Below are 27,620 nucleotides of genomic sequence, written 5' to 3'. Positions count from 1 at the left end.
TTCAAGGCCTCTCTTCTCTATCAATGGAAAGGTTCTGAAACCCTTGTTAATTGAAATTCCTTTGATTATTTTTAATTTCTAGTATGTAGTAACTAATATGTAAATAATTGTATCATAATATTTCAGAAATAAGAAAGGAAGTCATCTGTTATATTTTGTGTACAAATAATTCATTTTTCTGATTGACTTTTTAAAATCCAGAATTGCGTGGATGGTAGATGGAAAACCCTTGAATAGAGAAATGACAGCTGGAAATCTGAAGTTTGCTGTTAACCTCCTTCCTTTTCTTTTGCCTTATGAATCCTCCTTACAACTTTGTAAAGTTGTTATTATCACACACATGTTCCAAAATGACGCAGCGAGTGGTTGGGCTGGAAGACAGCACACAGCTCAGAAGTGGTGGGGCAGAAATTTGAACTGAGACTGGCTTAAACCAGTTTCCCAAGGGCTGACCTGCTCTGTGGTCTGCTGCTCGCCTTCTCGCCCCCAATGCTGCTGCTTCCTTCACATGATGCTGTGACTTTTCCCTCTGGAAAACTTGGCCCTCAAACAACTTATATAGGGATTCTTTACTCTGGGCTTCAAGGGAACGCTTCTCAGCCCAAACCCAATTTCCATTTGTGCCCCATGGGTAACAGATAGACTGGCATTAAAGAATTGCAGCACTAGCTACAAAATCAGTTGCTATTTAACTCTCCGGGTTCTCAACTCATAAATGAGTTTTATAAATCTGCACACCATTCTTGGAATCTGAAGCAAGAAAATTAAATGTTAACCTGGTTCACATTCATAATGCACAATTTATAACCCTGTGCAAACTAAGCTATATAGTGAAAATATTCTTACATTTGTTCAGACTATTTTAATGGTCAGTGCCCACATCCCACATGCTGTCTAAGTGATTTCTCTTGTGTGATCAAAATAATAAGACATAGCATGAATTCTAAATGGTCTTAATAATAAAAACCCTAGTCAGATGCAGTGATAAAGATCAGAGAAACAGAGCAGCCAATCACTACTTCTTACCTCTACCGAATCCTCAGATGGAATGGGCAATCCTGTCTCTAGGAATCCTCCAATTGAATGCTATGAGCTTCTGTCTCCTCCTGCCTCATATTATTCTCTCTGCCCAGGCATAGCCCTTCCTGCCTCCACCTCCCTAGTGCTAGGATTAAAGGTTTGTGACTCCCAAGTACTAGGACTAAAGGTGTGAGCTACCGCCACCTGGCTTTGATTCTCTTTTAGACTGACTGGATTGATAATTCTGTAGTCCAGGGGGCCTTGAACTCACAGAGATCCACGTGCCCCTGCCTACCAAGTGCTAGGATTCAGTGTGTGCCACCACTACCTGGCCTCTTTGGATAACTAGTGTGGCTAGCTCCCTACTCTGTTCTTCAGGCAAGCTTTATTTGTTATGGCACAAACAAAATATCACCTCAAATTACCTTGAGAACAAATCAATTCTTTCCAAACTTGTTGGCGCTTTGAAAAAGTAACTACTATAATTCTGAGTACAATATGCAAGGGGCACTCTACACACACCGTTTGTCTGACACCTGAAAACCATGCCCTCCAGTATGTCTGAAACCTCAATCCCTGAAAACTCAGCTTCTTGCCAAATATGTGGGCTACTTTAGTTTTTCTTTTTAATGGTTGAGAGTTTTTCCGAGTACAGGAAAAGATTAAATAACTATACTTAGGTGGTTTCATATGAAGCATCTAAAAGCAGCATAGTTCCAAAACCTCAGGAAAAAAGTTAAACCTCCTAAATATTTATAAGCTGTTATACTGAATTGCCAGGCCCGAAGCCACCACACAATTTTCTGACCGTCTGGGAAACTGCCATGAACGATACAATAGCAGCCCAAGAAATACTCGGTGCCAAAAGAAAGGGTTATTTTCAACACAAGCATCTTCTTGCATGTCCTGTGACCTTGGTCTGGTCAGAAGGAATCTGCGGGACATTTTGTCATGTTTATATTTGTGCTGTGGCTCCTCACTCTGGGTCTTGTGCTCCACACGACGTTCCTCACTATGACAAGCTTCCTGCTTGGAACAGCCCAAAATACTCAGTAGAGATCCCACAGGACAACCACTCAGACATTCGCATCTCCTGCTTTGGGTGAGTGGATTAGGTGTCATAGATTCCTAACTCCTACCTGTTCTGAGTCGACTGCTTTCTTGAACCTGGAGAAAGTACACTAAGTGTGAGCATGGCATCCTCCTGACCCAGAATTTTCTGTCAGATGTTGGTTGGAAACCTCAGTCTAGTCAGTCATTTCCTCTTCATTATGTGTCTTGTGGACATAGTGTTGAGAGGGTTTTCCTGTACCTCCCAAGTCTCAAAACTGTTCCTTCTCCTCTATGAAAATCATTCAGTGAATGACTGGATCTGTTGCTCTCTCTCTCTCTCTCTCTCTCTCTCTCTCTCTCTCTCTCTCCCTCCCTCCCTCCCTCCCTCCCTCCCTCTCTCTCTCTCTCTCTCTCTCTCTCTCTCTCTCTGTGTGTGTGTGTGTATGTGTTTTGTACATTCACGAATCTGTTCCTATGTGTAAGTGTATTCATGCATATGAACACATGCAGAGGTCAGCGAATAACCTCAGCTGTCAATCTTCAGCTCTCACCACGGTTGCTTTGTTATTTGCTGCTTCTTATGTGAGAATGACTGACCATGAGCTTCTAGGGCTTCTAGAATCTTCTGTGTCCACCTCCCATCTTCTCATGGGCGCATGTCAGATACGCACTCCCTCATCCAGCTCTGCATGGGTCTAGGGTTTCAAAGGTCCTCATACAACATCAGCAAGCATTTACCCACTTAGATCTCTCCCTAGCCCCTGAACAATTTTAAGTATATAATTTCCTTATAACAGATGTTATGATGGTAGTAATATTGGCTACCAACTATTTACAATATTCTAGAGCACTCTATTTTATTTAAGTTCTACAACAACTAGATCTTTGTTGTCAAAACTCTGAAAGTAGTAAAACTGAATAGTTTAACAGTTAACTAGTAGGTAGACCTGGCTAGTCTAGAACTTACTATAGTCCAGATTGCTTCCAACTTGTGGCAAGTTAGCTGCCTCAGTCCCATACAAGATGATTTTAAAATCATATTTTTATTAAATTATATGGCCCTGATGCTTTGTAAACTATTTGATTATATCTGTCCATGCTTATCACTATTATTATGATTGGAGAACATTACTAAAACTTTATACATATGAGGAAGCTTGGATTTAAGAAAATTAAAGACCTTATCATAGTATAAGGTTTACATAAGAAAGATAGGTTTCTTGTTCGTCAAAGAAAATAGGCATGGTGGCATGTACCTGTAATCCTAGAACTTTGAAAGTGGAGGTGGGAGAAACAGGGACCCAATCCAGCTGTAGCTACCTAGTCAATTAAGGCCAGACTGGACTTTAGAAAAGATTTTCTTGAGAAAAAATGCAAAAGCCAAATAAATAGTAAATGAAGGGAAAAGTAAGTATGATTGTTAAAGCAGAAAAAAAAAATAATGTCCTGTTCTATGCATTGTCTCTTTCACATTTGCCTAAGAAGGCAAGAAATAAATTTCATCAGGGTATAGATTTCATGACAGTCCCAATCTTGGTTAAGATCCTTGGTTGTGGGGTAGGAAGCTAAGGAGGATTTTCAATACAATACTACCAGTGACAACAAGTGATGGAACTTTATCTAGCAAGGATCACCCTTCCAATACACTGTGAGGAACTGGACCTTGTTCCCTGCAGCCGAGTGACTGGGGATGAATGAAAAGAGAAGAGGCTGCAACCTGAAGAGAGTAAGGAGAGAAGCTCTAAATGGCAATGTGCTTTTGAGGCTTCTCAGTGAAGTCTTAAGATGCTAAGCACATCTGCTCCTGCCCTCTGGGTCTCCACGGCTTTTTAACCTTTGAGAACAGTACATCTGAAATCATATAGACATTCTCTTTTTCCTTTTCTGTGAAACTTAGAAAAACAGTGTGTCTGCTAGGCAGTGCCCGTGCCTTCCTCTTTTGGAAGATTCTACCTGCTTCTTCGGTTGCATCGGGAACTCTTACTAGATGTTCCTCTAACAAGCAAATACGCACCATCCTGTATCATCACAACCTGCATCTTTGTCAGTCACCCTGGACCATTCTACTAAAGCGGAGCTCAGTGAGGGCAGCATCCTTCATACCAAATTCCCAGCATTGGTCAACTCCAGGCACATAGGAAGAAATATATAAAGTAAGATAGGAAAACTGGATCCTGAATAGAAAAAAAAAAAAGACGGCAACATAAAATTCAGAAAATACTAGAAATGGAAAAATACTAACAGCTAGTTCAACACTGCAGTACTTACAGGCTTGGGCAGGTGAGGGCAATGGAGTTTCACAATGGTATAAAGTCCTTATGGAGGGCTGATACAACACCTGATTAAGACAGAGACAATCTAATTGGCCTTCAAGAAGGACATTTCTAATTATGAAATAATCTCAAAAAGGGTATCTGCCTTTGACCAAAAGTAAAATAGTCACTTGCATTGTAAAGTATTTTTAATGAATATCAGCTGCTTCTAGTTTAACTCTATCTGTGCCATGACATAGCACTTCTCAGCAGGGATTTGGGCCCAAAGTCAACCTAAGATAGAATTCTCAAAATTAGAAATAAATATCCATAAATAAATTAGCAAGGTCCATCTCCTATAGGCAAAACTCATCATTTTAAAGATAGGTCTTCTACCAGCTTCTTTGTCTCTAGCCTAGGAAATCATATAGCCTGGGGAAGGTGTTCCTGCAGAGCTGAAATCATCACAAATATGTTTCTTCCCTTCGTTTCACTGTGGTATTCATTCCTGTCCCCTGAAGAAATTAGACTTTTAATTTTTTTTCTTACTTTTTGGAAACATCCTGAAAAAACATTTTGGTACTTGTGACCTCCTAGTATCATTGTCAGGGGGAAAACATTTGAGATAATTTTTTTTTTTATCAAGCCTCCTCTCTGGTGATCAGGCTCTTATCTTAGCAGTCTCCTTCTGGTTTTTTTGTTAATGTATGCACTCCCAACCAATTTTCAGTATGCTTGCCATGACCTTTCTCAAGGGCAATCGCATTGTACCCAGCCTCTTTAAATACAGCCCTCTCAGAGTGGTATCAGGATTGTTTGCTTTGCTGAGATCGTTTTTGTTTATTTTCTTTGCTTCATGTTTCAAGTTCCTGGAAGCTTTTCGTACCTGGAACATGGGAGATTTAATGCACAGCTTAGTGTTTGGCTGTAGCTTGTCTGCCTCTGCTTGTGGTCTCTCAACCTCTCTTCAAGCCTCAATGTATCCATTATATCTCAGACTCTCGCTGGCTTTCCAACCCAAGTGACTCTTGTTTTGTTTCTCTTGCTGGTAGCACTTGTAATTTTATGTCTGTTTTCTGCTTTCTCATTTTCATGTCTGCCTTGGCCATTATATAAGAAACTCTGTGGTAATGGAGGACCAACGTCATTTTATCCAATACCGAATATAGAGTTTAACATAATCCTTGACATATATTAGCTTCTCTGCAAAATCAAGAGACTTTTGAGAGAAATTTGTAAGTACTGAGTGATGGAATTTCTCTTTTGTGCTGTTATTTTTAGGGTCATTTAATATGTAATTTATAGTCTCAGGAATCATGGCCAACTCAGAAGGAAATAAAGACACATGCAGGTGTGTCCAATCAGCATCCACTGGCTGCATGTAGCCAAGAATGAAGTGCAAGACAAGACCATAAACTTCCTTTAAGCATGCTGAGGTGTTTTGTTTTTTAACTGAAATGCATGGTCCACGAACTTGGACTTTGTAGATGTCAGTGTTGCATCCCAATGTCAATAGGTTGGATATGCCTAGGGAGTCAAACAGTTTGATTATCATGTCACCTTATACACATCTCTATCGCCACCATGTCACCTTGCACAATTTTGTGACCATGAGATCAAAGTATCTGAGTGCTGATTTTCTTGCTAGCAAATTAGTGCATTTGTGTTGCCCCTTTGGTTGTCAAATGTGCAGCCCAACCCTGTTGAAAATGAATGTCTAGAATAGGCTGTGCCAACACTAACCTCTTTGCTAATTGCCATGAAAGTGACAGCTTTGATGAAAGTTAAAGCCAGGACAGAAATGCTTCATGTTCTGTTTGGGATATGCACAAAAATCTAGAATACAGGCAGGCCTGAAATTCTCCATCAGACACTCTAACAAAACTGAGAAGTAATCCTGATGCTTAAGACTAATGGTCTTCTGTCTTGTCTCCAATTTCCTGCCTCCTTATTCATCTCATCTTTTTTACTACTTTCGCTCATAAAGCCCCTTGTGACCTTGCCTGAGTCACCTCTCCACATGCCTTCCTCATGAACCCAGAACCTCAGACATGCTGAAACTGAAAGTGATTCTGCATGTCATGAATCTCTAGTAATTGGCCAAAATGATTGATGAATGGATGTATGTATGTATGTATGTATGGATGGATGGATGTATATATAGATTTTCAAATACTGAGTGAATAAGTGAAATTGTACAAGTTCCAAGACAATACACACCTACAGTTCAGGAAAGTGGTTCAGACCTTTTGGGTACCTATCTGTCTTGAAGGCACTATAAGCTTTAGTGATATCAGCTCACTTCCTTCTCGCATATAGCCCTCTTCTCTTCTCTCTCAGCTTAGCTGTGTCACCATCTTTAAGTAAATCTACATTTCTGAAGTTCTCCCTACGTGAACTCCATCCTTCTATCTCAATTCAGTTAAACAATTTATCTTTCTCATGATAACCTTTTAGCTTATGTCGAAGAAGATATCTAGTCTCTGCATGAGATAAGGAGCATCATGCTGTCTATATAATTGTCTACTTACAAAGTACATGTGTGTGTTTGATTTTTCTAGCTTAAACATGTGGATTACATCATCAGGCCACTATAGTCATCTTATATTGTGTTTTCCATGCAGGTTTGTCTCACAAAATAAGCATTTGGCTCATAGTGAGATGATTCTTAAAGGAAAATTAAAGAGAGCTAACTGGGAACATTTGCTTTGAAGTCTACAAATATGAAGTTCATGTTTCTTGCATGTCACCCTGCACTTGGATTTAAGTCTATTTTGGAGAAGTCTTGACTAGTTTGGCTGTTTTGGATGTTAGATGCTAAGTAGAACACAAATGATAAACTAGAGAAGAGATGAGGCATTTGCTTGTCTAATGCTAGTGGTATTTAGCAGAAATCATCAGTCTTATATATGCACATACACACGTAATTCCTTTCACAAGTTTGATAAGTTTGTGTGGAGAAAAATTTTCTTTCCTGTGCATCCATATGACCTTATTCTTGTATGTTTTACGATACCTAAAATTAATTCTGATGGTTGTGGGTGTTGAAGATGGTGTGGCTTTAATCTTGCTTATAAGGGGGATTAGCTTGTCTTTCTGTATAGAACCAGAATGTTGGAATATTTTTTTTAAATTTTATAAATTGACTTTTTAAAGATCTTATTGATTTTTAATTTGTATTCAGAAGATTGCTTCAGAGTCTTGCCTCCCTTTCTGAAATTATAGTAAGTCAGTCTAGGCCTGCCATCTTGTGTGTCTCAGAATATTTTAACTATGTGCTATTTTAAGAATATGTTTCATTTAATTCATAAGGCTGGAAATGCTTTATGAATTTTAACTTTTATGAGTCTACCAAGAACATACTCTAACACAAAATACCTTATTATTACATTTTATTAGTGTTTGCAAAAGTATTAGATATTTAATATAATATTAAGTACTGTAATATTGTATTCAAATAATCTTATAAAATTCTAAATTTAGGAATGGAAATGATTGGGTTTCTGGAGTTTGAAACTCTTGCTTTGGAGGACATTATTCACGGATCACTACTCACTTCTAAGAAAAACTTTTGCAGAGCAAGGAAAACCCACACACTCAAGACTGTTGTCAGTATTGTCTGATGACCTACTGGATGCTATAGGATTGTGTTCTTAGTTTTTCTCTAGTAGAATGCAAAAAAAAAAACCCACAATGTTACAAATATTTTAGAAGGAAAAGACAGTTATGTATTTGCCCTTATACAGATCTCCTTATGAATAGCTTTTCTGACTCAGGATGGCACACACTGCCCCGAAGCACACACTCTTTGGCATGGCACTTGGTAGTAAAATTGTTTGAGAAGCCCTGAAATGGCTAGCACGAGGATGGAAAGTTTGGAGACAGTTGGGCAGTTTTGTGATTGATAACAATGCTTAATGCAAATTGGAACTCCTTTTGGACAGATCAGATGAACAACCTCAGAGCCTTGCCCATACTTCCTGGGTCCCCAACTGTCTCCCAGCTACCATGTCTCAGAGTTTCTGCCAGGAATCCAGAGAAATCCCACCACTTCAGGGAACTGTCTCACCTGATATAAAGATATAGTGGTTCAGTAAATGATTCCTTAAACTTCTCAAAGTAAAACTTTTACTTCTGGATTTAAAGGGATAAAATAGTTTTTGGCTTCTAAACTCTGTATTTTCAGTCTTCGGGGATGGGTGGGGATAGTGCTAAGGATGAAATAAAAGCCTTTCTGATCCTTGAAATTCTTCTGCTCTGACAGCTCCGTGTACCATTTCTCTTCATTTTCACCTGCTGCAAGACAGAACGGCTTCCATTGATTTCAGGGTCATTAAGCTAAAATAAATGCCACTCTTTTTTGTTTGTTTGTTTTTTTCAACACTGGGTTTCTCTGTGGCTTTGGAGCCTATTATGAAACTAGCTCTTGTAGACCAGGCTGGCCTCGAACTCACAGAAATCTGCCTGCCTCTGCCTCTCTAGTGCGTGGATTATTAAAGGCATGAGCCACCACCTCCCGGCTAAAATGCCACTCTTAAGAACATTAATTGGCAGCTTAGAACTCTCTGCAAGAAAAGGCCAGAGAGCGGTGATGCCGTTTACGAATTCTGTGTGGCTTTCTGAGGTGAGGAGAAGCACTTTTAAAACCCACACACGTTTGTTCCACTTAAGCTGCTGTGGCCGCTGCTCGTGTGTTTTCCCCTATGGTTCCCGGTCTACCAGATGTATAGCTTCTGTTGATTACATCAGCCAAGTGTGTCTCACACCCTAAATGCCTGATTGATCCAATTAGTCTAAAGCTGAAACTTTTTCCAACATGGCGTGACTACAGGGGATTTTATATATGTGGGAGCAGATCTCACAACTGACTGACAAGATTAAGAAGCCGTTTGAAAATGAAGATTAAAATAACAAGCTAGACTTATCCGGTCATGTTATCCATATTAGTACCAGGATGAACTGGTTGTATATATATATATATATATATATATATATATATATATATATAACGAGTAAGCTCCCAAAGAATTAGTTTAAGAATATCTAGGTAAGACTAAAGGTATACATAATAAAATACAACATTGTGAAAGAAATGAACAATATAAAAACTTGCCACATTTAAATCAATAAGATGGAAAGACTTAACATGACAAGCATTTAAGTATAGTTTAGGTGGGCAACATTCTGCACAAAACAAATAATAGTTCTTTCATTTCACATGTACTCATTTAATAGGAACAGTGTGTTGGCACATTTTTAATTAATTAATCAATTAATTAATTTGTTTGACTATTTTGTTTGCATGTATGTCCAAGTGTGTCCTAGTGCTGAGTGCCAGCAGGGTGCAGAGGAAGCATTAGATTCTCTGGAACTGGAGTTTCAGATGGTCATAAACAGACATGTGGGTATAAAGAGTTGCACCTAGGTCCTCTGGAATAACAGCCAAAGCTCTTAATCTCTGTGCCATCTCCTCAGTTCCTGTTGGCACATTTTTCTAGTCCAGCATAATCTAACCATGAGCCCACACAATACTTTTCTCCCTGCTAAGCCAGTAGTCTAAAGGAGAAAGAGGTGATGTTTCTTAAAAAGCACATGAGTGATTTAGAGTTTATGAGAAGGTTTTGTTTTGTGCTGCCTTCAAGAAACAGTGACGTTCTAATCACTAACTCCTGCCTCTAAGTGTGACTTTATTTGAAAATATTAACTTTTAGTTAGAATGAGGTTAACAAGCTGGACTATAGTCCAGTCTGACTGATCCCTTTACAGAGGTAGGGATCAGAAACAAAGACAGGCAAGCACACAAGGAGAATAGCATTAGAGAAAAGAGGTGTTAGGGGAGGTCTCTCTTTTGTTCCGGGCTACCCAGACCACAAAATAATCACTCAGAATCTATATTATTTGAATACTGTTTGGCCAATAGCTTAAGCATATTTCTGGCTTACTCTTATGTCCTAAACTAACCCATCTCTATTAATCTGTGCATCACCACCAGGCTGTAGCCTACAGGCAAAGTTTTGGTGGGTACCAGCCCAGGCATCTGTCCCCAGTGGCAACTACAAGGCTTCTCTCTGACTCTGCCTTCTGTCTCTCAGCATTCAGTTTAGTTTTCCCACCTAGTTCTAGTCTGCTAAACCACTGGCTGAAACAGGTTTATTCAGCAGCCAATAGAAGTAACACATAGACAGAGGCCTTACCACACCAAAGACAGACATTGGATGCTGCATCTGTCACTCTAAGAAACACCCACCCAAAATTGCCAATAACCCCAGAATATAGGAGAGAGACATGGGGCAGCTTCTCCTCACAACACTCTTACATCAATCCTGCCAGCATCCTGTGCTTGGACTTCTGCCTTTCAGAAACAGAAAATAAATTATTTCTAGCACTGCAAGATAGCCCAGGTCTTTCGCAAAAGCTAAACTGGAAAGCTTGATTCAGAGTTAAATATGGATGGGACAGCAGTCGGGTTTTTGTGACTATAACTAAATACCTGATGTGGGCTAGTTGTCTCAGAAGGCTCATTCAGGTTACAATTTTTGAAGTTGGATGTCCATAGCATAGGCTAAGGGTCTCAGGGCAGCCAGGAAAGCACGGGCAAAAGGAAGTGGAATATCTTCCTCTGGGAAGCAGAAAAGTGATCAAGCATGCTCTAGTTAAATCATTCTTCTTGAGAACTATGAAGAGGTGATTGAGAACTACCCTAATCTCTCTTAGGAACGTGGCCTATTGACCCAAATACTTCCCACCAAACCCCACCTCTTAAAGGTACCACCCTCTCCTAATATTGCTTAAGTGGGAGCCAAGTCTTCAACACATAAACTCTGGGAGAAGCGCTCATGCTCTCTCCATACTAAAGGAGACAGGAACCTCCTAACTACGGAGCATTGGAATGAGTTTCAGATGCGGGTACCCTGCTATATTGTGTCCTGGTGTTAAACACTTGGAATTCCTCTGAAAACCATCAATGTACTGGTGTCAGATACTCTCCGGAGTCAGGCAGTCTGGGTTCAAATTCCTAAGCATCCATTCATCATCTCTGTGCCTCAAGCCACTTCTTAGAGCTCTTGTGAAAAGCAGTGAAAATCCAAAGCTACCTCAAAGGAGCCCAAAGCAGCCCCACAGAGGCTCTTGAGAATTTTTCAGTCCTCTCCATCATTCTTATTCTCTGCCACCTCTCTGTGCTTACTGATCCATGAGCTTAACGCACATTTACCACTGTCCTTATTTGTGCCATATATCGACGGAGAAGTACATTCAGGGGTGTCTGTCATTAGAGCGCCTTCAATAATTCTTCAGACAAGGGTCTGTGTATGCTACAGCAGAATCCGCAAGGTACACGCTTTTAGTTCCATGCTTTCGTCCTCCAGAACGCTCCATACATTTTCTCTTTGTTATCACAGTTCTATCTAGGCAAAGGACAGTCGAACGAGAGGGACTAGCCCCACTGCTCTCATGAATCATGCAAAGGTGGACAGTGTGGAAGGAAGTCCCACTTGGATGAAAGGAATTGTCTGAAAATTCCAACAGCGTGCTTCTCAGTGGGAAAGGACAATCTTAGAGCGACATTTCTGAGCCCTTCTTATGGACGCCATTGCCTCTTAAATAGTATGACCAGTGTTCAGCTCAGTCTTACACCCTGCTCGTAGGCACTGAGGACTTGTTCTAGGGAAGATTGGCAAATAAAGGGAAGAGGCATATTTCTCCTTTTTGTCTTATGGAAAGGGAACGTCTGTCAAGAAAGTAGACTTGATTGGAATAAAAATAGCACAAACGAATTGCCACAAAAGCTAAATTACTCTATCACATAATAAAGGCCACAGTGCAATTCTTAGACTGCAACTGGATTTTATAATTACTATGGAGTCATTAGGATTTGATATGTTCCCTAGCTCCTTTAGGTGGAGGGTCTAATCTATTTTGGCATAAAATATTCTCTTGCTCAAAGTAACTATTAAAAAATTGTTCCAAAGAGAATAATTATTTAAATGCTATATACAAAATACAGACAAAGCACTACAAACATTTTTTAATTCTGTATGAACAAATGTTTTGAAACATTAAAATTGTAGTCAGAAATGAGGAATGGCCTTATATTTATAAAAATAATCAATTTTCTTTCCTCGAAACACAGTGGGCAGAAGTTTCGATTTTTATCTGTGAATGATTCTAAGAGGAATCCTTAAGCTATTTAAAAATAATATCGTTTCATGTCCTTATGGAAATTTTATAAGACATTGAAAGCAAAACAAACAAGCAAGCAAACTGTTATCTAGTCAAACTGGCAAGTTGAGAAATAATTCCCATTAACAGCGAATGTGCTTGTAGCCATGTCGTTTTCAATTACTTTGATAAAGCTTAACGTTCTACCAAAGTATCACTTCTAAAAGGAATTTATTCAATGACCAATATGTCTTGTGTGTGTTTGTACATGTGTGTGTGTGCGCATGGGTATGTGTATAGGCAGACACATATGTATACATGCATGTAGAAGCCAGAGGTCAATGTCAGATGTATTTCCCAGTAGGGAGTCAGAGAAAAAGATGGGAGTCATGAAGAAGATGAATCCTTCAAAGGCAGCTTACCCAGTGAACTGCTTCCTCAAGCTAGGTCCAACCTCCTCATTACCTTTCAACTATGGATTAAGTGGTGAAGTGAAATTAGTGACCTGAGATCTGTACCTCTTAGACCTACCAGCTAGGGGCCAAGCTTTCAACTGTGACCTTTGTAGAGGACGTTCAATATCTAAGCTAGAACACTACTCCATTGTGAGGTAAGCACTTGGTGAATAATGTCTTTCTTCACAAAATAACGGACAGGGCAAAACAATGAGTGTGTTTCTATCATACTGTGGGATTCCTATTCTCCAGGCTCTTCTTGTCTCTAGGGCAGAGAGCATGATCTGTGGGAGCAGACAGGACTGTAGTAAGGAATAAACAAAAGAGACAAATGGTCCAGGCCAAAAAAAAAATGAAGGTTTTGTAGTACCAGGGGTCCAGTTTCACAAGCTGGCAATGCTTTGAGGTAGATAAATGGACTGGATGGGATACGCTAAAGAGGTGAAAACTTAGCCTCATCCATAGAATAATGTAGTGCAGCCAGTGTCCAAGAGGCCATTTAGAAACCAGAGTCTGGAATACCAATTCCCTACAGGACTGGTTAAGTTTGGTTTAAGCATTTAGGTTGGTCCGTGTGACAGCATTTCAGGACAACATAATCCAGCTTGGTAGGGGTGTGTATATGTGTGTGTGTGTAGTCTGTCCTGTGAGATCATGAGAGATTTCAAGATCAATTTAATCAGAGGATTTGTTTTGGTGAAAATATCATTGGTTTAATCATGTTTGCAGCCATTTCTTTTTTCTTTTTTTTAAATTTTATTTATTTATTTATGTATGTATTAAAGATTTCTGCCTCCTCCCCGCCACTGCCTCCCATTTCCCTCACCCTCCCCCAATCAACACCCCCTCCCTCATCAGCCCAAAGAGCAGTCAGGGTTCCCTGCCCTGTGGAAAGTCCAAGGACCTCCCACCTCCTTCCAGGTCTAGTAAGGTGAGCATCCAAACTGCCTAGGCTCCCACAAATCCAGTACGTGCAGTAGGATCAAAAACCCATTGCCATTGTTCTTGAGTTCTCAGTAGTCCTCATTGTCTGCTATGTTCAGCGAGTCCGGTTTTATCCCAGGCTTTTTCAGACCCAGGCCAGCTGGCCTTGGTGAGTTCCCAATAGAACACCCCCATTGTCTCAGTGTGTGGGTGCACCTCTCGCGGTCCTGAGTTCCTTGCTTGTGCTCTATCTCCTTCTGCTCCTAATTTGGACCTTGGGATTTCTGTCCGGTGCTCCAATGTGGGTCTCTGTCTCTGTCTCCTTTCATCGCCTGATGAAGGTTAATATTCAGGAGGATTGCAGCCATTTCTTAAGCCCCTGATGTGTGCTTAGAAGGACTCATAATCTCCCAAACTACAGCCAGGAAGCCTGAGTGAGTTTCTGTGCAACATGTACATGCACAAGCTTGTGGAGACAAAAGGAGGGCTTTTGGGGTGCCCTGAAACCGGAATTACAAGTGGACATTTTGGTACTGGGAACCAAACTCTGTCCTCTGCAAGAACACTCTGCTCTCTTAACTGCTTCACCATCTCAAGCCCAGTGAAAGCCTTTTGATATGTAAAATTCCTTCTGTTCATTAGACCTTCATAAAGCCAGGATTTCATGTGTTCTTAAATCCATACTTTGTTAAGCCTGTATTTGCTGCATGTCATTCATTGCACATCAAATATTAAACAAATGAGTGAGTTGATGCATGGATGAATAAGAGTGTGGGTGGAGTAGAAGAAAAGTAAAGAAAAAGGTGGGTTTATGACTTGGAATCAATCGATTGTCTGGTGTGTATTTATCTGTCCAGAGTCTCCAGCTGACGAGCAACCACACACGCTTAATGACAATGTGGGAGTCTAATTATCTAGAAGGTAGCTGCCATACAGTAACATCAAATCATTGTACCCATGAACGCTTGTAAACACAGCTCAAAACTTGTACATTATTATCCTCACCCAGTGGCTACCTTAGCTTCTTCTGTCTTGTGCTTCTCCTTCTGTTTTAATGAGAGCCATGATGAAAGAAATTGCTGAGTACGTCCAAACCACTAAGCGATAGAGATTACTCAGCCTGGATTCTTTGATTAATATTTAATGAAGGAAACATATCTTTGTAGCTGAAATGGTTTAACTCTCGTCCAGTACCATTAGCTACTGCTATGGTAAAAATACAATGTAAGGCAGTCTGGACCACCACTCAATTTATCTGGTCTCCTGTTTGTTTGTTTGTTTTTCAACTTTATTTTGATTTGCAGATAGGGTTACAGACCCTCTCAAAGCATTCTATGGAATGGATTTAGAATAAAGAATGTTAAACTGCTATCTGCATATATTAGTCATATATTTCCTATCTTATATCACTTCAAATGTTCTTGGTGTTAAAATAAATGAATGTGATAGAGATAATTGGCAGCTTTCATGAATGACTGATTCACTTCACTTTATTATATAGAGGCCTACTAAATTTATTCATTTTCAGATTTCATATTGATGGCTTAAAATCTTTTAACATACAAAAATATCCAAACAATTTGGACATGATATTAGACTTACAGGTAGGAGATAGGTTTCTTCAAATGAGTTTGGAAGTGTTGGACAGATTTTAGAACCATTTACTTTTCAAAAAATAACCAAGTGCTCGTACCTTTCTGCAGAGCTGTAATTCTCCTTATCATTGGATAGATTGAAGTCGATTCGGCACTTAGCCTATTCTCTTCTCAGTGTCTTCTACCCCCTCCCAATACACAAGTGCAAATTACACTGCCTCTGTCGAGCTCACAGATGGAAATAGATGTTCCAGTATAGAGTCAGGAGGACACACTTCGTGACAGATGAGTTACTTTCTTCCATTGGATTACACTTGTCCATACACACACTGGCAATGTTTGAGGTAATGGTCCCTTACATTATCAATAAGATGATTATATGTGACCTCATTATAATGGTTCAGGGCAAGCATACCAAGTTATGAACACTATTTTTAAACAGATATCTTTTTAATGCATAAGAAAGAGGCCAGAGATAGCCCTTATAACTAATACATTTTGTCTAACATGTTCAAGTTCCTAGTTTTGATTCCCAGCACCACACTAACAAAAACATTTTTTAATTTTAATTAATTTTTTAAATTTTATTTTACATTCTATCCACAGTTCTCCACATCTCTCCTCCCACCCAACCCCACCTTCCCATCACAGTCTCCCCCACCTTCATCCTCTCCTCACAACAAGTAAAAGAAGTCAACAAAGTCTGGCACATTAAGTTGGGGCAGGACCAAGCCATTCCCATCCTGCATTAAGGCTAAGCATGGCATCCCACCATAGGGAATAGAATCCAATAAGCTAGCTCACGCACCAGGGATATATCCTGATCCTACTGCCAGGTGCCTCCAAAATAGTCCACGCATCATCACTGTCTCCTACATATGGAGGTCCTAGTTTGGTCCCATGGAGCCGTCACAGCTGCCAGTCTAGAATTCCTGAGATTCCACAAGCTTAATTCAATGATCTTCACCATCCCATTCCCTCATGTTCTCATCTCCCATCTCCTCCACTTGAATGCATTGGCATGGGAGACCACTTCCTAAATATAATCCAGTAGCACACACCAATGTCCACATCATATTGAATGAGGTAACCCTGACCGAGAAAGACAGTTATCATATGTACTCACTCAGAAGTGGCTTTTAAACATAGACGAAAGAAAAACCAGCCTACAACTCACAGTCCCAGAGAACTTAGACAACAATGATGACCCTAAGAGAGACATACATGGATCTAATCTACATGGGAAGTAGAAAAAGACAAGATCTCTTGAGTAAAGTGGGAGCATGGGACCATGGGGAAGGGAGCAGAGAAAAATGTAGAGCTCAATAAAAAAAGAAAAAAAAGTTGTTGTTTTTTTCTCTACAATTATCTTTAAGATCTACCTTCTTATTCTTAAGACACTTGGTGTTTAAGGGACACATCAGAGAAGCCAAGAAAAATCTTGGAGACGTCTCTCTGGCTCCTCGTAACCCAAAATAAAAATTTATTTCCACTGCAAAATAGAAGTGGATATCAAAGGAATACGATTGTGATTCACAGTCAAAATGCAATGTCTTCAAATAAGCTAATCATTGAATAAACAGAAGAATGGATGATGTATTCATCCAGCTTTCAAAATCTCTTCTTCATCCACATGTGCTGTGAACACTTTGGCTAATAGACCTGTAATTCTATCACTTAGGAAGGAAAGCATATGGACCAGGAGTTCAAGGCCATCCTGGGCTTCTCACTATGAGAAACTTTGTGCCGATCAAAACAAAGGACACTTTCCACCTACCATAAAATATGTTACTGAATTTTTTACCCTAGTACCCATTTAAATAGGAAATATTTCAGTTGTGTAGGATTCTGCCGCTGTCTTTTAGAAATGTGCTCCTAAGTCATTCTTAAGTAGTATAGCAATGTGTTAGTTATACCTATGTATACATGTATGTATTTGGGAGGTTTTACACCACTATGGTATGGTTTATAAATATATATTATGTGTGTGATATGTGCATATATATAAACGATTTTAAAATTTCAAACTCATAGATAATTGATTTGGTTGTAGCACGCTAAAGCTGCCATCAGCATATAATATTCTCCACCCTGCCTTTGCCATGGTAATTAAACCTTTAGTGTCACTGGAGGATGAGAAAGCACTAGAACCTGAGGCAATGCCATCACCGTCTATCACTGAGTGCTATGAAATAACATTATTTGGATAATAAGGTCCTTTCGGTAAAACCCTGCACTATGCTTTGTCAAGAGAAATCTGAAAGGCTTCTGTTCTGAACTTGGCTTCATTTTCTCTTTTCTGAGGTTGTCACTTTCGCCATCTGGCAGATGTTTCTTCTGGGAGAGAGGAAGCTGTGTGCATAAACCCTTTCAAGAAAGCACCGCTGTGTGCTTTGCCTGGGGTCAAAGGCAGTGCTCTGGAAGCTGGCTCCCCACTCTTCACGTTGGTGTGGACAGCTAGAGGATTTTAAGAACATGCTGGGTTGTGTGTGCGCATGTGCAGAGGGTCTGAGGTGGCAGAGTGTGGCAAGCCGTATTTATGCCTGAATGAGAATTATGAGCTGCGTCAAGTACAATGATCTAAACAACGTTTTGTCAGCGCTACCTGTCCTTATTACTTAGTGTCTAAGGGACACATGGTAGAGGCCGAGAAAAAATTTAGAGACTCCCTCTCTGGTTCCTCATACCCAAAACTAAAAATTTATTTCCACTGCAAAATACAAGAAAGTAAACCCCCATTTACGTACTTCTTTCACCCAAAGGGTAAGTAAATAAGCAGTTATTCTTTTTATGTTCGGGTGAGGTATCCACAAAAGGAGCTGTGTGCCTTTCTGCTCTACTCTAATTCCAGTTATTTATTCTACTCTCACAAAAAGGCATGCTCTGGAGATGGGGCCGAGAATCAAATGTTTCATATCGTGCTTAAAAGCCTTAGTCACACGTGAGCTCTTTGGAGCAAACGGTTTAGGTGGAAATTCACTCCAGGGTACGAAAGGTGGCACGAAGATGCCAAGCCTCGTTTTCTTTAAAGTGTGATTGGATTTGGGGTGTGATTAGGAAATTAGAGGAAACCATGTAGGTGAATTACTTCCTCGGGCTTCCATTGGCAGCCTATGATGCTGTTGTTCCTCGGCATACAGCAGGGGGCTGAAAGAAGGTTTTTGTTTTGTTTTTGTTTTTTTAAGGTGAACAGATTAATCTTTTGGAACTTATAGAAGAAAGGATAAACAGAAAGGAATAAGTTTTTAAATATATTTGTTTAAAGAATGGCCAATATAAGGGCCCTGAAATGTTTAACGTAGTAATACCAATAAAGATGATAAGGCTGAATTTATTTTTTTAAAGAAACAAATATTTTTTGTCTGGGCCCACTATGGTTAGACGTACTTGTAATTAACATAATCCCTCTTCATGCTTCTAATTATTATAATACAATATAACAAATGTATTGTATTATACAGGAATAGATTCAACATAAGCCCAGGGTACGCACAAATCCTGTTTAAGCCTAGCTGATGAGCTTTGCATCAGAGATGTTGCTTGGGCTGAGCTTAGGTAAATGAACAAAGAAGTTAGAGATGGGGATGCCTTAATTGTGTTTGTGAACTGTAAGTAGAGGCCGGGGAAGAGAATGGAGGGAAATGAGAATGAGCCCATGTTTAAGCTGAAAAACCAGGAAGAGAAGCAAATCTCCTATTTAGCTTCTTTTTATTCTTTTTAAATGCATTCATTCATCCTGAGTGTTACAAGCTTGGTATTATCTACAGTGCACCGAGGGCCCTTCGAATTTCTACCAACATTGTTTTCTGGTATTATAGATCAGAGATCTATGACCTGAGACCTTTCCTGACTTCATATTCTTGAAAGATGGGCTGGCTATAAGGTAAATCTAATACACACATCCTCTAAACATAAAATGAAGGTAGAAATTGCCTAAGACACATCCGTATGCCTACTGCATTCCTGGACACTAGCAGAAGACCTTGCCTCTGGGTGTAAAACTGGGCTGATGTGAGATCAAGCGAGTTTTACTAAAACAAAGAACAACTAATTGGGGCCCTGGGGGGTAGAATTCAAATAAAGAGAGGGGAAGCTACAAAAGGGAACTTGGAGGCTTGAAGATCGGATGTGCATGTCAGAGGGACAAGTGTAAGACTGGGAAAGAGGAAAGACAGACCGGAAGTGAGCAATGCTAATACAGAGCAGATTTATGTGGGTGACAGACCTACAGTATTGCTACTGAGGAAACAAGAAAGATCATACACATTGATGTTTGGAGAGACGATGAGAAAAGTGTAACGTAGAAACCCAGTGAATTGATTTGTATAGTGTATAAGAAATGAGGAAATTATTTGGGATAGGGGAAGGGGAAGTAAGTAAGATAGTCTGAAAGAAGAATTCTCCCGTAGTAGATGGGTCCAGAGAAAGCAAGGCCACGTGTGAATACTGTGCCGAACCCATGCTCTTCTCCATCCGAGGAGCCAGATAGACCTTAAGTTTTTAAGAGAAGGAACTGAATCCTTTGTTCTTTTGCTTTCAGAGTCTGACATAACACTGACTCCATAGCAGTTACTCAGATAAATATGGGATTAGTGAGGGGATTCAGTCATTGGTCTTTTTTATGGTAAAATTAACCAACCTCCTTCGCCCAGCCCTCCTTCTCAGCTCAGTCATGCAAATGCCTTCAACTTTTTTTTTTCCCAGTTTAGTTTAACTGAGCAAACATTTGCTGTCTTGAGAAACTGGATTAGAATCAAGAAGTGTCATCGGAAATACCATGTGGACCTGCCCTCTAAGTGCTGAAAATTTAGAGAAGGAGAAGATATTTGTCTTAGTTACAGATTTTATTGCTGCACCGAAACACTGGGACCAAAGAGCAAGTTGGGGGAGGAAAGGGTTTCTTCCTCTTCCACCCTCACATTGCTGTTCATCACCACAGGAAGGCAGGACAGGAACTCAGGCAGGGCTGGAACCTGTCTGTAGGAGCCGATGTGGAAGCCGTGGAGGAGTGCTGCTTCCTGGCCTGTTTTGCATGGTTTGTTCTTTCCTATAGAATACCAACCAGTCCAGGGATGAAACCACCCGGAATACATCTGGCCTTCCCACATTGATCACTAATTAACAAAATGCCTTACAGCTGAATCTTATGGAGGCATTTTCCTAATCGAGGCGCCTTCCTCACTGATGACTTTAGCTTGTTCAAGATGACATAAAATCAACCAGGGCACTCTTCAAGTAATCTTGTATCCGATTTGTGATATGCAAAAACAGTTATGCAGAAGCACAGAGGGAAGGCAGCTTCATCTCCGTGAAGCAGATGGAGAACACATCCCAGGTAACAGATGAGGTGGAGTTTGTTATTGAAAAATAAATGGAGCACCGAAGTGAGGAGAAACATTCTAGGCAGGAAAGCAGTTCTGTCCCGTTAAGTTCATGCAAGCATTTATTCAATTCTTTCCGTATCCGTGTACTACATGATTCTGACACAGAAAATGCATAAACGACTTGTTTTGCTCTGAATGGATATCGGCAAGAGGATGTGGCAGGTAACAGTGTAAACAAGTACAGTACAATGTGCTATATGCTAAAAAAAAAAAGAGTTGCAAAATGGTTTCAAAACTGTGTAGAGCAAAAGAAGGGAAAATGAGGATCTATACCGAGTCAGGCACTTTTCCTGCTAGCAAAGGGATGTGTGAGCTTCCACAGAGAAAGCGTAAATGAATCAAGGCTGACCCTGGAATTCTGTCTCTGGCCTGCACATGTTTTCTTTAATCCTCACAGTGCTGAGCTGTATGGCAGCCGTGAGAATGTGCTTCACAGACTGCCAGCTATAGGAGCATAATTCACGGGAGCCCAGGTGCAGCACTCGGAGAGCTGAAATTTATTCTGCAGTTTGCCCCAAGGCCATGCTTCCCAAAGGCTGCTCTGAACAGCCAATGACTGAGTGCCACAGGGCTATAGAGGTGGGGTGCATTCTGGGAGACAGGGGAATTTATCTTGTGTCTTTCATAGTGGCAATCTAGGAGGCTATCAACAAACTTCCTTGCTGGTCTCTTTCACTTGGCAGGAGGGTGAGTCCCAGGGCAAAGTCACAGCATGGCCCTCCCAGCGTCTTCTGGCTGTTCCCCCAGTTTACTCTCACATTTTCTGTAATGAAATTTTCTCATTTAATCCTGTCTTGACAGATGCCTCACAGAGTACTTAAAACATAGTGTGTGTGTGTGTGTGTGTGTGTGAGAGAGAGAGAGAGAGAGAGAGAGAGAGAGAGAGAGAGAGAGACAGAGAGACAGAGAGACAGAGAGAGAGACACAGAGAGAGACACAGAGAGAGAGAGAGACAAAGAGAGAGAGGAGGGTGGAAGTCTAACATTTCAAACTTGCTCTTTCATTTAAGAAAGAGTAATTCCTGAGTTCCTTCAAGGAAGAAAATAATCATCCAACAGTAGGTGGATGCTTCACAGTTGCTGTCGTATCAAAGGGCCAAGAGTGGCTCTCAGCTTCAGATAAAGGGACATGGTCACTCCCTACTTTTGATCACACCCAATGAAGGTTAAAAAAATGAGAAAGGACATAGACAAGGGGGATGGGCCTAGGAGACTTAAGAACAAAAGAACAAGAATGAAGCTAAACATTTTTTTAACCTTCATGGGCATCGTTTAAACACACAGCCCAGTGAGAGGGAAGGGCTAATATGCTCAGAAGATGATGGAGTGGAATAAGAACTGAAAGCAGGGGACGCTGATGAAGTCTGAAAGTGGGGAGGAGAGGATGGAAGTTGAAAGACACTGGGTGAATTTAAGGAATACCTCAAATGGACAAGATCTGTGTGCGGAATAACATGTGTGGACTGATGGGCCAGCAGGAGTCAAGGATAACTAGCATAAGATGCCCCATTTCTCTCTTAATTCCGGATGCACGCTGTTCTGAACAGACGTCTTTTTAAATGATTTTCTGGGAATTGCAGCAGATGCGTCATTGAAAATAGATGACTTAACGGCAAGTAAGAGAAACTTCAATTGTTATCAATCTACATTGAGAAATGATCAAGAAACACGGATCCTTTGTTGAAGTTTGTGAGAAATGGGTGTTTGTTTCTAATGACAGTACAGGATGTAAGTGTTCCAGGAACTGCTTTTAGATATTTTTGCAATAACCCTCTTTCTTTTCCTTTCCTTGAGCAAGTCATTTCTCAGTGCCTAAAATATGGAAGTCACTCAGTGATTATTGCCAAATAATTATCCTTTCTCAAGGTATCAGCATTTTTCCTTCTTCTCCGTCAGCACCAGCAGCTCCCTCAAACTCAATTAACACTCTGAATGAACTTGATTTACTGCTTCCAAATTGGCTTTCCCATCTTACGAGCACCATAGTGAGCCCCGTGCTAGTCCCCACATAGTGTGCGTCCCTCTGACTGGCAGCCTTATGACATGGCTGTCCTTACCTCCAGCTGACAGAAAAGAAAACCAGGCTCCAATTTGAGAATGGCAGAATGAATAATCAATTTCAGGTCCCAATCCTCCACCTCCACGTTTATTTACTCATCAGTATGACTTTGTGTCAGAATTTTTGCACTGTTTTTATGGTATCAATACACATGGTTTAAAGCCTTTCCAAATATCAACATAAGGGTACTTTTTACTGTGTTAATTATTCCCCGCTCTCAAATTAACCCTGAACTTAGAAAAACCTGGGTGATATGACAAAAAAAAAAAACAGTGCTTAGAACCTGAAGGATGGATCTTTGCACCTCAAATTCACCAAACAGTTGCCTTGCATCTTTAGATGAATGGATCGGTCTTTTGTTTGTGTTCTTAGGATATGAAAAGACGATAGTACTATTTCTCGGGTGTGGGAATCATAAGAAGCCTGTGGCACTGTTCCCTTGAGAATATTTAGTTTTGTACTTAGGACTTTAGAGCTTTTCAAACTCCCCTTCTAAGCCAAGAATGCTGATGTATTCCTGTAACTCCAGCTACTTGGGGGTCTGAGACCAAAGGATGGCAAGATTAAGGCTATGCTGTGTAGCTTGGTGACACTTCTCTGACAATACAAAGGGCCAGCGGTGTGACTCAGTGACAGAGTATTTGCCTAGCATGCACAAGGTCCTAGACTCAAGCTCAGTCTCTAATACCTACCACAAAATGCTACAGACGAGATCAGTAGATTTGAACTCAGGCTTGTGCAGCAGCTGCTCTGACCACTGAGTGACTTCCCTAGCCCAGCACACCACTTTGAACCATGTCTCTGTTATATGGATGTTTGATTTCAGGTGTGTGTGTGTGTGTTTCTTTAGAAACTAATGGCACAACAAAGCATTGCAAATACCTATAGCTATTTCTCTTGGATAAGTTTCTAGAACAGGCTTATAAAAAATAGTATTTTCAATAAAAATTTAATTGCTAAACAACAACAAAAAAAACCTGTCTGTAGAACATAATACAAAAGCATGACTTATCTTTCTCTTTGGCAATGTTTCTTTAAGAATAAATTTAAAAAGAAATAGAAGCCTTCCTAGGGAAGTGGGGTTTGTGATACCAACAAATGTCAGTTGTCGCCTGTTCTGGTGAAAGGGATGCTGCTGGTCCATGCAGTAGGAAGAACCATTTAGCTACACAATGGCTTGTGCTTTTGCAGGGTAGTCAGCCAGTGTGCAAAACTGGTAACCAGGAGAAAGAACGGTGCCAGTCACAGGCATCAATCGTGGAATCTGCACAACCGCAAGTCCACAAGAGCCCACCGAGAACCCTGTACGGGCGTTGCCCTCACCGGCATGACACTTCTAGTTTCTATTGATGGGGTTGGACTTCAACATTCAATTTATTACCCGCAATTTTCAGGATCTAAGAGTGTCAGCCAGAGGTCAGCCCGTTTTCACAGAGAGATGTCACTTAGAAGAGCTGAGACCTGCCCTTGCAGCCAGGAGCTCTGGGACAGTTGTCAGGGGATGGAAATGACTCAGACAATGGAGAGCAGCAGGCAGCTTTTCCTTAGGCTGCAATCCACTGTGTGTTTCAGGCTGAAGGCAACAGTTGGAAGGAACAGGAAGGGGGGGGGGGGAGCGCTTCAAATCAGTGTCTACCTAAATTCAGATAAACCTCTCCTAAAACACACACGGGCTAAGCAGGACCATCTGGGGGACTGATTTTAGTAGGGCTACGAAAGCTTTTGCGAATTCTTGAGGTCAGAAACACCAGGCCAGTGGAACTCTGTTTATATCGACATCTTTCCATTGCGGACTCCCCATCCATTCATCCTTTTCCTTGGCATGGGTTTGGGGACAAGGAAATGCATAGTAGGGAGAGGAGGATCACCACATGCTCTGTCTGGGAGTCTGTTCTCAAAACAGTGGTTAAGTGCTCCTCTGTCATTGTCAGAGCAGTTGCTTTTAAGGCTTGTTGAGTCACAGGATGTTTTAAAAACACAGTTGTGACCAACTTTCCCTTCTAAAATTCCTTAAAGCATTTCCTTTTCTCTATCGCAAGATGAGTTTTCTTATATGTCGTCGGTATCCCTAAAGAAGCCCTTAAAGTCATCCATCTTCATTCTTTATAGGCTTTTGAGTCCTCATACTTTCTGAGTTATCAGCTACTTTCTGGGTGAAGCATCCCCCATCCCTTCAAAAGGAGCACTTCCTCCATCTGGCCACTGGAGCTAAGCCTCATTGTGAATACTCAGGCTCTGCCTTTTCCACTCTTCCATCCATGTCGGATAAAATGGCTGCTGTTTCCACACTGCATTTCTCAAAGAATTATGGACATGTATTCCCTTTAGTCCAATTTGTGCACATTCTCAGTGGGTGTCTCAACTAATCACTCATTCATAAAATTTTTATGGATAATACTGTGTGCCAGATAAGTCTCCAACAGGAAATGAAGTGTGTCTACACTGAGCATAACTTGAGCATAGGAGACCTCATAGTCCACCCCCTTGGTGACACACTTCCTCCAGCAAGGCCACACCTACTCAAACAAAGCCACACCTCCGTATAGTGCCACTCCCTACGAGCTTATGGGGGCCAACTGCATTCAAACACCAAACATATTATTTGTACAAAGTCCAGGATTAGGTTTCAGGCATCTGTTTTGGTCAGCTCGCCTGTAACTCCACCCCGAGAGCTCCCATGACCTCTTCAGGCCTCCAAGGGCACTGCACTCATGTGCACAAACCCACATACAGCTTACTTCCTGTTGCCCATGGATCAAGATGCAGAACTCTCAGTTATTTCTCCAGCTCCATGTCTAGATGCTTCCTGCCTTGCTGTCTGCCAAGATGATAATAAACAAAACCTCTGAAACTACAAGCCACCCTAATTAAATGTTTTTCTTTATAAGAGTTGTTGTGGCCATGAGGTCTTATCACAGCAATAGAAACCCTTAGACAATATGCATTCTTAATAGCTAGTCATCTGCATTCCCTCTTTTATATTTTTAGAGGTATGTATGTTTACTTTAATCATGTACTGTCATTTGTGGTTATCTGGTTATCTAGTCTATCTTATCTTCAGTGGTTTTTCTTATTTTTGCAATCCAAAGTTTTAGATTCACATATGAGGATATTCAATATTTATCTTTTTTGTCTTTTATATATTTTACTTAACATAGTATTTTCTAATTCCGTTATTGCAAATGATAAGATCACTTCCTCTTTCTAGGTTGAATAGCATAGTATACCAAATTCTCTTTATCCCTTCATCCCATGATGTACATTTACTCTTACCATAAAAGTTGGCTATTTATTTCGAGCATAATCTTACTGTGTTGGTCAGTCTGCCCTCAAACTCATGATGCTCTTGCCTCAGACCCTCCAATGATGGCATTGCATCCAGAGTTCTAGCTCGTTATTTTGCACAGCACAGCGCGGGGTTGTAGAGATCTTGACAGACATCTTTATGTCTCTCTCCATTGGTGTCAAGGTGTCAGGTGAATAACAAGACGTGGGAGCACTAGAGCTTCTGTTAGCTCTGCTGTTGGTTTGCAGAGGACTTTACAACTGCTGTGTGTCATGACTGTGCTAATTCTCATTCCCAACAATAGTAAATAAGGATCCTTTCTGCCATATTCTCTGAGCACTTCTTTTGTCTTTATAAAACCAAGTGAAATAAAACTGCTTTGTGGTTTTCGTGTGGCTGGAGTTGGAGCTACAAGCAGTTGTAAACTACTTAGCATTTGTCCTGGGAACCTAACTCAGGTCCTTTGAAGGAGCAGCATATGCTCTTAGTTGCTAAACCATCTTTCCAGGTATTCTAATTTTTGATAATTTATTTCAGTGGTGTGTGTGTGCACACATGGTATTATCTGTCATGTGTGGTGCCCACCTAAAATGTAACATTTTATTTGCTTTTGACGAATGTTAAATGTTAGGCTTTCTATACAAATGTGTGACTGTGAAAAGAGCCCTCAAAAGATTTTCTTAAACTCAGAAATTCAAAAAGTGCTAAACCTAGGCTGGAGAGATAGCTAGGTGTATGTGAGCACTCGCTGCTCAGGGAGATGCTATTGCTCACCTAGGAAGAAGACCTTGGATTCGCAGCACACATGGGCATAGACACACTCACCTACAGCCCCAGCAGTGGGTCATGAGAAAGACAAAAGGACTGGGAGGGCTTGTTGGCCAGTCAGCCAGCCTAGGTCAAAAATGACAAGCTTCATGTTCATTGAGACCATGTCTCAGGGAAAGGGTAGAGAGTCATAGAGGAAGGCATCTAACATTCTGCTCTGGTCCTTTCATATGCACACACATGTGTGTGTACCCCACCTCTGTGTGCACATCCAAGCACACTCACAAAAAATATGGCTAAGCATTACCTTGACAGCTATTGTAGTATAATGTTCAGTTTACAGCTGACTTTATCTTGACTTTGAGGTTTTATGACTAATTGAGTGCCCTAATTAATTTCTCAGGATTAAGTGTTAAACCCTTACTCTTTATCTGTTTTTACCCCAGAGTAAAACTTAATCAAGTAGTCATAAATTGAGTAAGCTGTATTTGTTGTACTAGCATCAACAAAATTAAGTATCCATCAAAAGGCCTGTTAAGGAAGTGATAGCATATGGTTTCAATGAGATATTAATTTGTCATTTAAATTGTTAATTTTAAAAGTGCCTGTATGTACAGAAAGGACTTAAAATATAATATAAACTGAAAAAAAAACATCAGAATGCA

At 40.5% G+C, this 27,620-nt stretch overlaps 1 protein-coding gene across 31 annotated transcripts in view; it reads left to right on the top strand.

Moving 5' to 3' along the window:
• Dlg2 (discs large MAGUK scaffold protein 2) overlaps window positions 1–27,620 on the top strand; it is a 1,657,078-nt gene that overhangs the window by 1,130,552 nt on the left and 498,906 nt on the right. The window lies entirely within an intron of this gene.

Source organism: Microtus pennsylvanicus, chromosome 18 (assembly GCF_037038515.1).
Source record: "Microtus pennsylvanicus isolate mMicPen1 chromosome 18, mMicPen1.hap1, whole genome shotgun sequence".
NCBI classification, from domain to species: Eukaryota; Metazoa; Chordata; class Mammalia; order Rodentia; family Cricetidae; genus Microtus; species Microtus pennsylvanicus.
This window is presented reverse-complemented; position numbering and strand designations above follow the sequence as displayed.